This window comes from Canis aureus, chromosome 27 (assembly GCF_053574225.1).
Source record: "Canis aureus isolate CA01 chromosome 27, VMU_Caureus_v.1.0, whole genome shotgun sequence".
Taxonomy (NCBI): Eukaryota; Metazoa; Chordata; class Mammalia; order Carnivora; family Canidae; genus Canis; species Canis aureus.
The window spans coordinates 33,314,816-33,327,074 of record NC_135637.1 but is presented as its reverse complement, the minus strand read 5'-3'; the positions used below and the strand labels follow the sequence as shown (position 1 = coordinate 33,327,074).

At 52.6% G+C, this 12,259-nt stretch overlaps 2 long non-coding RNA genes across 3 annotated transcripts in view; one reads left to right on the top strand and one right to left on the bottom strand.

Annotated features, from left to right (window-relative positions):
- Positions 1–5,068, top strand: part of LOC144299171 (uncharacterized) — a 7,144-nt gene extending 2,076 nt beyond the window's left edge. The window contains exon 2 of the long non-coding RNA XR_013365938.1: positions 1–5,068. This exon is cut by the window's left edge and continues 1,139 nt beyond it. This is a non-coding gene — a long non-coding RNA (uncharacterized LOC144299171).
- Positions 2,462–12,259, bottom strand: part of LOC144299170 (uncharacterized) — a 10,440-nt gene continuing 642 nt past the window's right edge. The window contains exons 2-6 of one of the 2 annotated variants that reach the window (XR_013365937.1): positions 12,096–12,258; positions 7,910–9,194; positions 7,387–7,863; positions 6,145–6,383; positions 2,462–4,834 (exon numbers count right to left, since the gene is read on the bottom strand). This is a non-coding gene — a long non-coding RNA (uncharacterized LOC144299170). Of the gene's footprint in view, positions 4,835–5,544; positions 6,384–7,386; positions 7,864–7,909; positions 9,195–12,095; position 12,259 lie in introns of those variants that run through there. The other variant, XR_013365936.1, reaches the window with a different exon arrangement.

Sequence of the window (12,259 nt, the reverse complement as noted above, 5' to 3'; positions counted from 1 at the left end):
GGAAGTGGAGGTATTCCTGCCTCCAGGCGCTCAGCAAGCTCTGGGCCCTCCACTCAGGGTCAGGCCGGGGCTAATAGGAGGGCCTGTCATTGTGGACAGGAGCATCTGTCTCCCCTTTGATTGGGGCTGATAAGGCAGGCGCCTGGCCTGGGGAAGGAGAAACATTCCCCAGGAGGCATGGGGCCCAGGATAGGTGGGGACTGCCAGCCAAACGGGACAGCCAGGGGAACATGGCTGGATTCGATGCTCTCTCCTCAGAACCCTGGGTATTCTTAGGTGGGGAAACTGAGGCCCAGCATGAGGCCCAGCAGGGCCTGAGGCCGACCTCTGTCAGCAGTCCAGGCTTTTCCTGTCTGGTTTCAGGCCCAGGGCAGGTCCACTTCTCTGATGCAGGCATCTGCAAACAGTTATTTATGGAGAGAAGCCCTGGACACCACACGGTCCCAGGGGCCTAGAGATGCAGGCAGCCAGTATGCTGGGGCCTATTTGGTTGCCTGTCCTAAGCAGCAGGATGGCAGACCTGCCAGCTGGGCCTGCAGTCTCTCCTGCACTGAGGAGGGACCTGAAGGAAGGCCTATGGTCCCTGGGCAAGGTGACAATGAGCCCCGCTCCTCAAGCTGCTTCTCTGACCTTGCTGTGTTTTCCTTCTGACGATACAAGATGTGAGCTCAGTGCCTAACCCCTTCCCACACATGGACCCCAAACTGCAGGGGGAAGGCCTCCCCGAAGCTCCAGCCAGCCCCTCCCAGGAGCAGCTGTGTCCCCGTTGGCTCTTCCTGTCTGGGTCATAGGATTATTTTTAGCACCGAATCCGGAACCCACTCGGCAGCAGCTGCTCATGGCCGGAGAGCAAGAACAACAAACTGTCCAGGTGGGCTGTGTCAGACCTGGGCCTGGCCCTCTGAATTTGGTAGATTCCAGACTTTCCAGGAATTAGCAGGTCTCCGGGGTGTATGGGAAGGGATGAGGCAGTTTGGGGCAGAGGATGAATAGCATGAGCCAGGCCCATGAGGGGAACAGGCTGTGCAAAGGTCCTGAGGTGCCATGGTGACGGCGCAGAGCAAAGCCGAAGGCGTGGTGAGGAGGAGGGGCTGCCTGCAGAGGCTGAGCACAGCTGTGCAGGCTGCGGTCTCTGTCCCCAGGGCAATGAGGAGCCCTCAGAGAGTTTCCAGCATGGTGGTGAGGTTACATTCAAATGGCAGCTCTCAGGAGGAAGAAGGAGACAAGAATAGAAGCAGTCGTCTGAGTGGAGGATGACGACAGTGGCCTGCGGTAGGGAGGTGAATGACAAAATGGGAGCAAACGTGCCAAGGATGAAGAAGCCATGAAGTGACTGTAAGATGGGTGGGACGTGGCGGAGGGCCAGGTTTCTGACGGAGATCCCCCACTGGCTTGGGACAGGTCAAGTTTGGGGTGCTGTGGGACATGCCCACCTCAGGGAAGCCCTCCCTGGTCACCCAGCTTGGTCTCCCGGCCGCTTGTCACCTGCAGCGCTCCCCGTGCCCACAGGCGTGCTGCACCCGGCTCTGTATCCCTGGAAGTCCTCTGTGACCTCTGAGCCTCGAGAAGGCCAGCCTGTGCCCCAGGGCCGGATCTGGGCCTGGCACTGAGACCTGAGCCTGCCAGGCCCCCACCCTGGGCCTCTGTGTCCCTGCCTGTGAAATGGGCTGCTGGGAAGAGCCCATCTATAGAGCCTCCTCCAGCTTTAGTTGGTTCCACTGTTGGGGGGATCAGATTTCTGGGCAGCGGCCCCCTTCCTGTGACACAGTCAGAGCTGCACCCCCCACCCCCCACCCCAAGGCTGGTCTCTGCCGTGAATGAATGAGGGAGAACGCAGCAAGGCAGAACTCTCCCGGAGACTGGTTTTCTCGCCTGCCTCCTCCTGGCCCAGAGCTCCCTCACAGGGCGGCACTGGGGAACATTCCTGGAAGCCTCAGGAAAGGCCCAGGAGGGAGCCAGCAGGGTCTGGCTCAGGTGGCATTGTGGGGAAGATGTGGACACCCTGCAGGGAGGGGACGAGTGTCGTGGGCTTGCTGACAAGGGGCTGCAGGCAGGAGGGCTCTGGACTAGGACAGTGGGAGAGGGCACGCAAGGCGGGAAGAAGGGCTTGGGCAAAGGTGTGGAGGCAGGAAAGAATCCGTGTCTCGGGGGAGGCAAGGACAAGAAGGGGCCTTAGAGCCCAGGTCGTAACGGGTGCTCTGTACCCCTCACTTAAGCCCCACCACCTCAGTGGGTTCCTGGACCCAATTCCGATGCATGTGTGGGGGTGGGGGTGGGGAGTGTGTTCAGAGTTCCCCCCACCAACATGTGTCTTGAGCATTCAACTCAATTCTGATGCCTTCCACCCCGAGATAGCATCAGATTCCACAGGCTCAAGGCTCAGTCCCCCCAAGACCACACTCCACTTCAGGCAGGAATCAAAAGGTTGTTACTGTATTTCTTGGCTCTAAATCAGAGGTTCCCACGACCCCCCTCTTTGGGCTCTATTAATTTGCTAGAGTGACTCACAGAACTCAGGAAATCCATCACTAGATTACTGGCTTAATTCAAAGGACATGAAAGGACACCAGTTGGGGCACCCAGTTGGCTCAGTCAGTAGAGCCTGCCACTCTTAATCTCGGGGTTGTAAGTTCAAGACCCACATTGGGTATAAAAAAAATTACTTAAAAAAAAAAGTAATTACATTACTTAAAAAAAATAAAAGATGAAAAAAAAAAAAAAGATGTCAGTCAATAGCCACAGGAAGAGAGACCTAGTGGGAGCTCCCAAAGGGGCTTCTGCCCACATGGAGTTCAGGGTTCGGCACAGTGACAACATGGAAGCATTCTGTTTCCCCAACCTGGAAGTTCTCTGAACCTCACCTTTTGGGGGCTTCATTACATAGGCATGATTGCTTAAATCATGGGCCACTGGTCACCGAATCCACCTCCAGCTCTTCCTCCTCTCTACCCTCAGGTCAGGGGGGGACTGAAATTTCCACCGCTACATTTGTGGGTGGTTCTCCTGGCAACCAGCCCTCATCCTTAAGCACTCTCCAAAAGTCTCCTCGTTAACATAAACCCAGCTGTGATGGGAAGGACCTTGTTGTGAGTAATAAGACACCCATTTCACCTTTATGGCTCTGAAGCATATTCAGGAACTGAGGATGAGAGAACAAATATTATAACAAAAGATGCTTCCCTTGTGCTTATGCTTCCAGAAATTCCAAGAGTTTGGGGAGTTGTGTGCAAGGAACTATGGATAAAGATGTACTATATGGGGACACCTGGGTGGCCCAACGGTAGAGCATCTGCCTTTGGCTCAGGGTTTGTGTGAATCCAGGGTCCCAGGATCGAGTCCCACATCGGGCTCCCCGTAAGGAGCCTGCTCCCTCTGTCTCTGCCTCTCTCTGTGTCTCTCATTAATTTAAACAAACAAAAAAAGGGACACCTGGGTCGCTCAGCAGTTGAGCGTCTGCCTTTGGCCCAGAGCATGATCCTGGAGTCCCGGGATCGAGTCCCACATCGGGCTCCCTGCATGGAGTCTGCTTCTCTCTCTGCCTCTCTCTGTGTCTCTCATGAATAAATAAATAAAATATTTTAAAAAGGGTGGGGGAGGGAATCCCTGAGTGGCTCAGCAGTCTAGCACCTGACTTTGGCCCAGGGTGTGATCCTAGGGTCCCAGGATCGAGTCCTACATCGGGCTCCCTGCGTGGAGCCTGCTTCTCCCTCGGCCTGTGTCTCCACCTCTCTCTCTCTCTCTCTCTCTCTGTGTGTCTCTCATGAATAAATAAATAAAATCTTAAAAAAAAAAAAAAGACCCACTATATGCGAGAAATATATTTTGGTCATCCAAATGACCAAATATATCTATTTTTTATAAATCACACAATATGGCACTGCCACCTTACCAAGTAGGTTATTCTTACAAATAAAGAAACAGGCTCAGAGAGATTAAGTCACCTACTTGAGGACACTCAGCTAGAGAGAGAGGTGCCAAGACGCCAAGGTGCCAGTGCTGGCTTTGCCACCACGAGGAGTGATGGAAAGGACTGGTGGCGAGGTGGCGAGCCGGCCCCAGGGGAGCTCAGCACAGGGAGCGACAGGCACGACCTGCGGGGCAAGCCTGTGGAGGGTACCAGCGACCTGCCAGTGTCCTGCAGCCTCACACCCTTCTCCAGCCAGAGTTGGGAGGCAAAACCTCTCTGCGTCTCTGGGCTTCTGTGTCTCCACCATGAGCCTCTGCTTCCTCGCTGATGCTCCCCTGCTGAGCAGCGTGGGTGCTGGCTGTCAGCCTGGGCCTCAGTTTCACCGTCTCTGACCCCTGAGGCCTGGATGAGCCGGTCCTTTCCCAGCCTCAGCTGCCCGGCCAGCCGGAGCTCGGGCCCAGCTGTCTCAATCCTCAGCAATTGCCTTTCATTCCCACTTCCTTCTGCGACCACTGCCCGAAGGTCAAAGCCACGTCCGGCCTGCCACTCAGAATCCCAGAGCATCTGGCCGACGGCTCTCCCTGGCCTCCGCTACTTTCCGGCTCGGCGCCGTGGGTGGTGGTTTGGGTGGTTCAGCCAAGTGGCAGGGCCGGGATGCCAGTGCCGGCAGGAGAAGCGCAAGACGCGGTACAAAGATGGGCCAGCCCTGTGACTGTGTGTCGCTTGTCTGCATACCCGGGAGGCCACGAACGTGGGTCTGGTTCTTGCGGCCCTGAGGTGACTGTGGAACCTGATGCCACCCTGTTCAACAGTCTTCCTGCTCATTACCAGGTCGTCAGGCAGCGCTGGCCTGTGGCCTGTCCCCCGCTGGCCATGCCACCAGAATCCCCCCTCCACACCCTTGGCTTACCCGAGCTACTGAGGCCCCTTTAGCAAAACAAACACACAATTAAAATGGCAAGATGAGGGCACCTGAGTGGTTCAGTGGTTGAGTGTCTGCCTTTGGATCAGGTCATGATCCCCGGGTCCCAGGATGGAGTCCCACATTGGGCTCCCTGCAGGGAGCCTGTTTCTTCCTCTGCCTGTGTCTCCGCCTCTCTCTCTCTGTCTCTCATGAATAAGTAAATAAAATCTTTTTAAAAAATTAAAATAAAATGGCAAGATTAGGTGCAAAAAGGGAACATTTACTTAGAGAACTCAAAACAAACACTACATTCATAAAAGCTGACAAATACCACCCAACATCATAAAATCCAGAAGGAAATCCCTCTGTCTTCAGAAGCCTGTGGCCAGGGGGCCTGGTGTGGCCAGGTCGGGTAGGGGCTGATAAGGCAGCGCACCCGCCAGCCAGGCCCCTGCTTGTCCCCTCTGGGCAGCGGAGGTGGGAGGGCTCCATGAAGGGGTGAGTGTGGACCCAGGAAGGGGTGGACTGCCTATTCAGCTCCCACGTCCCCACCCTGTGGCAGGTGGCCCAGCCACAGGGGACTGGCCCCTTTGGTGCCCTCCCGTCTCCTTCTGCCCTGGGCTCTGCTGGGAGGGGTCCTCTCCTCCCCAAGGAACCCAGGATTCAGTGCTTCAGACTCTGGCCTGACCAACCCCCCTCAATCCCCCCACCCCCCCTCACATACCCCCCCACCTCCCACCCATCTCCTCCAGATGTGGGCACAGCTATATTTTTAGAGGAGCCAACCACAAGGACATTCTTTCCTTCTAATTATGAGGGCTTCAAATTTCCTAGCAATCAGTCTCATTGTCCCGCCCTCAAATATCAAAGGGTGGCCAGCAGGAGGGACGCTTCAGCTGGTTGTAGTCCTTCCTCACTCCCTCCCCACCCCCCTCTTCCCTCTCTTCTTTCCCTTTCTTCTTCTTTTTTTTTTTTTTTTTGCACCATTAAATTGGAAAGGAGACCCAGAAATGAAAACTGTGAGGAGGAGGGTGCAGCAGGATTTGGGGTGGACCCAGCAGGAGCTGCCCAGAACCTTGCCTTCTGCATCCCTACGCCCCTGGGGATGTCCAACTGGGCTGCAGCCCCTCTGGGTTCACACACCCAAGGTAGGCCCTGTTTGGGACAAGTGTGGGGATCAAGAGAGGGTCAGGTGCCTGTCCTCAGGCTGCTCAGTGCAGGGCGGGTGAACAGACACACAGGGGCCAGAGGACACAACCCCTGTGCGGTGGGCAGGTCAGTTATGATGTCCCCATTTTACAGGTAAACAACAGAGGCTTGGGAGAGGAGGTACCTGTTAGAACTGCAGGAGCGCCCTGAGTTTTTGCTGCAGCTCTCGTGATGTGCTTGGTGGTGGCTCGCTGCCACCCTCTCAGCCTGGTGTCCAAGGTCAGCAGGCCTCCTGACCTCTGCCCCCGTGGGTCCTTGGGAGGCTTCTGGTGAGAGGCAAAGGTGCTGGTCCCTGTCCCGGTGGGAGGAACAGGAGGGGCTTTTGACTTTGAACCACAGGCTGCTCCCATTCTGCAGCACTTCCTGGAAACCGGACAGAAAAGGAAACTGAGGCCCAGAGGGCTAGGAGGCAGGCCCAGGACAGGTCAGCCTTAAGTCGCGAGCTAGGCACCCCCACCTGGAGTAGCGATGCACCCAGTGCTCGGTCCCAGTGATGGCCTGGCCTGCTCCTGGCCTGAGCCCTGGAGAGAGGTCCAACCTGAGCCCGGGTTCCAGGGGAAGGCACTAGCCCAGGCCACCGGCGCGCCCGCAGGGTGCAGAGGGCGTGGGTTCAGGCGCCACCAGGCAGGCTTCCGCCGGGCCCTGGCCCCCGGGTGTGGCACAGGCTGGGCGCGCAGGACCGGCAGGGGGACCCCCTGGGGTGGGAGCAGGAGGGGGCGCCTGGGTCCGGGACGGGAGGGGGTGGTTTGGGGGCCGCCCGGACCAGGAGGGGCACTGACACAGGCCTTTGGGTTTCCCTGCCACAGCGGAGCCCCCCACCGGGGCGGAGGGCCGGTTCCGGGCCCAGAGGCGGACGGAGCTCGGGGACCCGCCGCGGCACAGCCTGGGCTCTGTCGCCCCCTCGTGGCCGAGCGGGTCTGGGCGGCGGGGGGAAGCCGGGGACCCAGCGCGGCCGAGTGGGTCCGGGGTGGGGGGTCTGGAGGCCGGTTGGGGACCCGGGCAGAGGCCGCAGAACCGGGGCGCCGACCCCCGGGAGTCACGCCTACTGGCCCTCCCGTATTATTTTCAGTGGGAGCACACTCCTCCCTGCTTCCTGCTGAGTGCCACGGGCGGGTCCCCGCCGGCTCTGGGCCTCAGTTTCCCTCCCTGCAGAGTGAAAGGCCCGGGCTTGTCGGAGGGGCGCGGAGGCGTGGACTCGCACCCCGGGGAGACGGGCCACCTGCTGCTGCGCCTTTCCTAGGGGGCTGCGGGCGGGTCACCCCGCGTCCCCTCCCCTCCCTCCCACCCCCTCAGGAAACCAGCTAGGTGACACAAATGCAGAAAGCCAAGGACTGGAAGGGTGAAGGGGTGTTCTTTCCACACACACCCCCAACTCCAGGGTGCTTTGGAGGCACTATGCATCTGGGCCAGCAGGGGACCCCATCTGGCAGGGTCGGCCCCTGACTTGGGATCCGAAGAAAACCAGCTCAGCTTCCAGCGGAGTTGTGTCACCAGTCCACGCTTGACCTTGTGGGGTCTCAGGTGATGTGGGAAAACAAGAGCAAAAGAAAAGAATAATTGAATTTCCTTACTACTTACAGCCCATTGGCAAGTCCTTGAAACAGGCGAGCGTCCTTTCGCTGGGAGCTCAGCTGCACCAACGTTAATAGGTTTGCAAAGGGCAAAAGGCCTGACCCCCTAGGATCCTTTAAGGTCTTCTTTAACATATAAAAATTATTTTGAAAATCTCCTTTATCTCTACCCCCCAAGTTACATGTTAGCAGTCATCCCCCAAGCATATGGCCCACTGATACACCCCTGAAGGGTCTCATGACTAGGGTTTTACTAGACAGTAATAAATGACCTTTTCCTTTTTTTTTTTTTTTTTTTTTTTTTTTTTGATAAATGACCTTTTCCTAACAAGAGCTAGCCCCCTCCAAGTCCTGGAAAACTTGCTTCTAAGTTTTACACTTATGCTCTCCCTAACCCCCTCCCAACTTAAAAGTATATAATTGTCCACTCCTCATCACCCCAAAGCAGCTCTTTCTGCCCACAGGTCCTGTCCCTGGGCTTTAATAAAACCACCTTTTTGCACCAAACATGCCTCAAGAATTTCTTGGCCATCCACTCTGAACCCCACCAATTTCTACATCATCAGGTTCTTGTCTGTAAAGGAGACTGTAGCCACCCACAGAGGATTGTTGAGAGGATTAGCATATAGCTTGGGGCCACCTCACACCTTGACCTTCACACTCAAGGTTAAGCTCCCAGTTAATGTTTGCTGAGAAGAAACCTCAAACTTCCAGGCTTAAGGATAATAATTAATGGCTGGGAACCTAGGCACATGGGGGCTGACTGCGGTGAGGTGTCAGGTGGCATTTTGGGGAGAAGGGAGGGCAACTGAGTATTATCATAGTAGTAGTCCATAGTAGTAGGGCTGCCTGGGTGGCTCAGTCTGTTGAGCATCTTGATTTTGGGTCAGGTCATGATCTCAGGGTCCTGAGATAGAGCCCTGTGTGTAGTCTCGTGCTCAGCAAGGAGTCTGATAGGATTTTCTCTCTCTCTCCGTGTCCTGCAGCCCTACTCCCTGCTCATGCTCTCTGTCTCTCAAATATATGTCTTGGGCAGCCCTGGTGGCGCAGCGGTTTAGCGCCACCTGCAGCCTGGGGTGTGGTCCTGGGGACCCAGGACAGAGTCCCACGTGGGCTCCCTGTGTGGGGCCTGCTTCTCCCTCTGCCTGTGTCTCTGCCTCGCTCTGTGTCTCTATGAATAAATAGGATCTTTAAAATATATATATATATATATAAATCTTTTTAAAAAGATTTTCTTTATTTATTCATGAGAGACAGAGAGAGAGACAGAGACACAGGCAGAAGGAGAAGCAGGCTCCATGCAGGGAGCCCAATGTGGGACTTGATCCCAGGTCTCCAGGGCTGAAGGCAGGCGCTAAACCTCTGAGCCACCCAGGGATCCCCTCAAATATATAAATCTTTATTTATTTTTTATCTTTTTTTTTATTTTTTTACTTATTTATTCATGAGAGACAGAGAGAGAGAGAGGCAGAGACGCAGGCAGAGGGAGAAGCAGGCTTCATGCAGGGAGCCTGATGTGGGACTCGATCTTGGGTCTCTAGGATCAGGCCCTGGGCCGAAGGCAGACGCTAAACCATTGAGCCACCCAGGCTGCCCTATAAATCTTTAAAAAAAAAAAGTTAAATCCAGTTCTGAATTTAGTAGTATCCCAGCACACTCTCAAGCTTTTACTACATATGCATATATTCCTATCTAAGACATAAGGTTTTGTATATTTCCAAATATAAAGTATATTTCTTAATATAAAGGCTTTAGGGATGCCTGACTGGTTGGGTCAGTGGAGTGTGCAACTCTTGATCTTGAGATTGTGAGTTGAGTCCCACGATGGATGTAGAGATGACTTTATTTTTTTTTAAGATTTTATTTATTTATTCATAGAGACAGAGAGAGAGAGGCAGAGGGAGAAGCAGGCATCATACAGAGAGCCTGATGTGGGACTCAATTCAGGATCTCCAGGATCACGTCCTGGGCTGTAGGTGGCACTAAATCGCTGTGCCACCGGGGCTGCCCAAGATGACTTTAAAAAGTAAAATCTTTAGGGGATCTCTGGGTGGCTCAGCAGTTTAGCGCCTGCCTTCAGCCCAAGGCATGATCCCGGGGTTCCAGGATCAAATCCCACATGGGGCTCCCTGCATGGAGCTTGCTTCTCCCTCTGCCTGTGTCTCTGCCTCTCTCTCTCTCTCCCATCTCTGTGTCTCTTGTGAATAAATACAATCTTTAAAAGTAAATAAATAAAATCTTTATAAAATATATGTAAAGGCTTTATAATCTGTACAATTTTCTGCACCTTTATCCAGGCTGTGTTTTGATTTCACCTAATTTTATGTTAATGTTGTTCCTCTAGTTCATCATTGTCTACTGATGAGTGGCATTCTCCTGTAAGCCACAATTCATTTCTCCATTTTCCTGATGATTGACATTGGGGTTGTTAACAGTTTTCTAATATTACAAACAATGCTGCATATATGAACAGAAGTTCTTGAGCATGGGATTAAGAGTTCCTCTTTAAAAAAAAAAAAGATTTTGGGATCCCTGGGTGGCTCCATGGTTTAGCGTCTGCCTTTGGCCCAGGGCGCGATCCTGGAGTCCCGGGATCGAGTCCCACGTTGGGCTCCCGGCATGGAGCCTGCTTCTCCCTCCTCCTGTGTCTCTGCCTCTCTCTATCATAAATAAATAAATCTTAAAAAAAATAAAAATAAAAAGATTTTATTTATTTGAGAGAGAGAAAGATATAGCAGGAGCAGAGGGAGAGGGAGAAGCAGACTCCCTGATGAGCAGGGAGCCCAATGCAGGGACTCCGGGATCATGACCTGAGTGGAAGGCAGATGCCTAACTGACTGACCCACACAGGTGCCCCAAGAGTTGTTGTTGTTGTTGTTGTTCTTCTTCTTCTTTTTTAAGACTTTATTGACTTCTTTATATATCTGGAATACTAAGCTTTTTTGGTCATATGCTTGTGGACAACTTCTCCACAGCTACTTGGTAGCTCTTAGTCTCACCTTTTTATGGTATCTTTTAACATAGATTTTTAATTTTATAATTATTTTTTAAGTAGGCTCCATGCCCAACATGGGGCTTGAATTCATGACCCTGAGGCCAAGAGTCTCATGTTCTAACAGTGAGCCAGCCAGGCACCACTAGATTTTTATTTTTAATGATGTTAAATTTTCATAAGAAACCTCATGTTTGGGACACCTAGGTGGCTCAGCGGTTGAACATCTGCTTTTGGCTCAGGATGTGATCTCACAGGGACTGGGATCGAGTTCCACATCAGGCTCCTTGTGGGGGGTGGCCTGCTTCTCCGCATTCCTGTGTCTCTGCCTCTCTTTCTGTGTCTCTCATGAATAAATAAAATCTTAAAAAAAATTTAAAAAAACCTTATGTTTTATCCTTCTTTATCCTGAGGTTATCATAGAGGCCGTTTTTAGGCAACCAATTTGAGCAATAGATACCTAAGTAAGGTAGAAGGACACACAGTGATCACCTACCAGCTGGCTGAATATAAGCAGGCCCATTAGGTAACCCACTTCAAAATATTCAGGCAGCCCAGGTGGCTCAGCGGTTTAGTGCTGCCTTTGGCACAGGGCCTGATCCTGGGGATCAAATCCCATGTTGTGCTCCCCACATGGAGCCTGCTTCTCCCTCTGCCTGTGTCTCTGCCTCTCTCTCTCTAAATAAATAAAATATTTAAAAAATATATCCATAAGCCCTGGCTAGACAGCTATTTGAGAGGAGAAAAAATAGCCTTTTTTGAAAAAAAGAAATCTATTTAAATAAAATATTAGCAACCGAAGCCAACAATGTGTTAATAGCAACAATTACAAAACTATGAGCTAGTTGTGTTTATCCTAAGATTTAAAGGACTAATCACTCTTAGAAAGTCTATTGATGTAATTGAGCTCATAAACAGTTAAGTAGAATGCCTATGATTATCTCAACAGGTGCAGAAAAAAATGCAATTAGCAACTGCTAATATTTTATTGTGTTTTTCCTTAAAACTGCACAATGTTGTTGTGTTTTTTTTTAAAGATTTTATTTATTCATGAGAGACACACAGAGTGAGGCAGAGACATAGAGGGAGAAGCAGGCTCCCTGTGGGGAGTCCAGTTCAGGACTAAATCCTCAGACCTGGGATCATGCCCTGAGCTAAAGGCAGATGCTCAACCGCTGAGCCACCCAGCTGTCCCAAAAACCCACAATGTTTTCAGGAGTTTTTAAAAGCTCAGAGCAGCAGGGACTTCTTGGTGGCTCAGTCAGTTAAACAAGCAACCCTTGGTTTGGGCTCAGGTCATGATCTCAGGGTGCTGAGACTGAGCCCCCAGCAGCAAGGCTCCAAGCTGAGAGTAGAGCCTGCTTGGGATCCTCTCTCTGTCTGTCTCCCTCTGCCCCTCTCCACTCCCAAGAGCTCTCTCTCAAAAAACCCCCCAAAACTTAATGTTATTAAAAAACAAAAGTTCAGAGCAGCAAAAATCAAACAAAAACCAGGCATGAGCAAGAGAGATACCGCAGTCTCCCTTCTGGTTACATCCCATCACAGTCTTCGCTCCGATGGCGTCCTAAGGCCACTTTCAGGCAGGTGTCTGTGACCACAAAGAGCATCTTAGGCAAGTCTGGTTTCCATCTGGCCTTCTTCCACCTCCTGGATTCCATGCAGGGCCCAAGAAGCCC